Raw genomic sequence first — 3468 nt, forward strand, 5'->3', positions numbered from 1 at the left:
AAAAAAAAAAAAAAAAAAGTAAGAAAGAAAGAAAATATAATAGAAGATAAAGAATAAATATCTTAGAAATTATGGAAAAAATACGTAAAACGCAAATACAGAAAACGTTCAACCTTTGTGATAAGAAATATTAATGTACTGGTATTTTTCATTTTGAAAAGTAAAATTTTATAAATGACAACAGTCACTGATGGAGACTGTACAGATAAACTAGATCTGTGACACACTGCTGGTTACAAGGTATACCAGCACAACCCTTCTGGAAAGTGTTTTGGCAATATTTATCTATAAAGAATCAAAAAATGATTTCAAACAAGTAATTCCATTTTTGAAAATTTATTGTAACAAAAATATTTACTCCAAAAACTTTCTTAACTATGAAAACGACCCAAGTAAAAACTGTAGCAGTAAGTAACATAAAATTGGAAAAAAGGTCGGAATAAAACCCACCTCTACAGAATTAAGAGTTTTTCTGTTTCATCACTCTAAAACTTTAATGTAAATGTTTAAATGCTAAATATTTTCAAATGCCAAAAAAATAAAGTAACAATTATTTTAAAAAATAAAACTACATGTTCTAGAAATAGATACACAGGAAGAAGGAAACAACTGTCTCTGTTTTTTAAATTGGAAGAGTTCCTTTGAATCTGGCATATTATAACATCGACTCACCTAGACATCTCTTATTCATGTTTAAAAGGACAAATAAATAAAACGCATTCATCTTGAACACGCCTTTTTAAAAGCAATGAGTCAAAGTTTGCAGCACTTAAGAGAATTCTGAGTAGCCTAGTCAGAGCAAACCAGTAGTACAGAGGAATTTATTTCCAGAATTCGAACCCTACCTTCACTCTCAGTTCTTTCCTCTTAACCCTGGTACCCACCTCTCTTCTAAGGAAATTCCTTTCCTTTTTTCTGTTCTCATCCTAAATTGGCTTTCCATAACCTCTAATAAGATTTTCACTGATCTTAGGAAGACTTCTTAATGCTCTGTTGAAAACAACTTGAAGACCTTAAGAAACAAAACTATAAAAATAGATGACAGATGTTGGGTTTTGCCTTTTAAGAGGCAAGATTATCTCCTTATAATCTTGGAAGAAACACAGAGAGATGTATGAGAGAAACACCCAACGCTTAATACTTGAGGTTTAAGGTATCATCTTCCATGGTTACTACAAGTATATTTTTGTTAATGGATCTGGCTTCTGAGGAGAAGAGAAAGTGAATCATAAAATGATAGAGAATTTGTTGAAAATGCTGACTAAAAGCCAGAAGAAAAAAAAAGACATTCTTAAATTAAAAGAAGCTCCTCAGAATCAATCTAAGAAACAAAATGGGAGAACAAAATTCTTAGCAATGAAAAAGGACAAAGTTTAGTAATTTATTACTGTTACTACTTAAATGGTATTTTTATCAACAAAGTCTAAAGAAAAATCTCTAGGGAAATATTTCTCTAAGAACTTTCAGGGCATCCTTTAACACTGTTTGAAAATAAGTAAATATTGTAATCAAAATGTTAATAAGGGAAAACCAAGTACTTTAAATACTTTTGATTTCCAAACAGCTGTTCTTTCTACCAAGAGGATGGTGATTATGGAAGGTGGAGATAAAAGATTAAATGTCCTTCTATTTCCTTAAGAAATGTTAGTATTTCTGATTATTCTTTTCCTATACAGAGAAAACTCCCAAGTTATCTCTGTATATATCTCTGTATAATCTGTATAGGCATATTATATTTTGTAACTATATTTGTAAGCCATATTTCTGAACTTAAGACAGAAATGCATTTTCTGATACATCAACCCAATTTTTTTTGTTGTTGAGACAGGGTCTCACTAGGTTGCCAGGCTCACTGCAACCTCCTCCTGGGCTCAAGTGATCCTCCTTTATCAGTCTCCTGAGTAGCTGGGACTATGGGCACACACTACCACACCCAGCTAATTTTTCTGTGTATATACAGACAGGATTTCACCATGTTGGCCAGGCTGGTCTCAAACTCCTGAGCTCAAGTGATCTTCCAGCCCCAGCCTCTCAAAGTGCTGGGATTACTGGTGTGAGCCACCAAACCCAGCCCCAACCCAATCTTATATACCAGGCTTTGGCTCACAGGGCAGCATATGGATGGATGCTAATTTAATTCACAACTTGCAATCATACAGCTATGAGAATTGATGTGCTTACAGGACTCACTCTATGTGCAAGGCACTGTTCTCAGTGCTTCACATATATTATTTGGTTAATACTTCTTACAACATCTCTATGTAAGATAAATAGTAATCTCCATTTCAAGGTGACAAAACAAAATCACAATAAAATTAACCAACATACCCAAGATCACTGAGCAAGTAGGCACTGCTGCCAAATGACACAACAAGGGGTCTGAAAGACAACGTCTTCTGTGTCTCTAATAAGACATCCTAAATGTTTCCAATTTAGGATCACAAACCACTTTATTCCTGGCAGTGAAACTGGCAACTTCTCTTTTCCCTCAACTTCCTAAACAAGACAAAGCGGATTCCCCCAGCACCCCCAGCTTGGAACTAGCACAGTGTCTTCTAAATCTTAGAAGACATCTTAGTCTGGGTCAGCACCTTACCGTCCCTGTATTTTCCTTTGATAATATTAAACATTAGTTTGCCTGCTTCTCCAACTTTCTGTTACTACTGTCTTTACACTCAATCAAGAATTTCCTTCTTCCTTGGGTCACTACAAAACAGCAAATTCTCTCAGCTTTTTAAAGATATCCTCCTATTACTGAAGCTGAAATACAGCCTGTGTATCCAGTAATTGGGAAGGCAAAATACACCTTCCTCCATAAAAAATATGTTTTAAAAGTTCAGGATAACATGAGTAAATGCTTTTGTTACAATATTGAATGGGGAGAAAGGCTGGCAAACTATATTTATAATGTAGTCTAGTCTAGTGAAAAGGAAAAGGCTTTTATGTTTGGGAGATTTTTTTTTTTTTTTAAGAAAATCACCAAACTATTAATAGAAGTGGTTACTGGGTGGTAAGATTATGGGTGCAAGTGGCATTTAAATTTTTTCCCACTGTTCTATATTATTAGAAAACTGGCTGGGCACAGTGGCTCACACCTGTAATCCCAACACTTTGGGAGGCTGAGGCGGGCGGATCACGAGGTCAAGAGATCGAGACCATCCCGGCCAACATGGTGAAACCCCATCTCTACTAAAATATAAAAATTAACTGGGCGTGGTGGCACGTGTCTGTAGTTCCAGCTACTCGTGAGGCTGAGGCAGGAGAATTGCTTGAACCCAGGAAGCGGAGGTTACAGTGAGCCAAGATCACGCCACTGTACTCCAGCCTGGCACCTGGCAACAGAGCAAGACTCTGTCTCAAAAAAAAGAAAGAAAAAAAGAAAACTGATAATATAATGTGCTTAAAATTAGAAAGCATAAACATTATTTTGAAAAAGACTTTCTCTACTTTCTTCTACCCACACTTTTT

At 35.4% G+C, this 3468-nt stretch overlaps 1 protein-coding gene across 4 annotated transcripts in view; it reads right to left on the bottom strand.

Moving 5' to 3' along the window:
- SNX14 (sorting nexin 14) overlaps window positions 1-3468 on the bottom strand; it is an 84319-nt gene that overhangs the window by 42806 nt on the left and 38045 nt on the right. The gene's annotated exons all lie outside the window — the stretch shown is intronic.

The sequence above is a fragment of the Cebus imitator genome, unplaced genomic scaffold (genome assembly GCF_001604975.1).
Source record: "Cebus imitator isolate Cc_AM_T3 unplaced genomic scaffold, Cebus_imitator-1.0 Scaffold418, whole genome shotgun sequence".
NCBI classification, from domain to species: Eukaryota; Metazoa; Chordata; class Mammalia; order Primates; family Cebidae; genus Cebus; species Cebus imitator.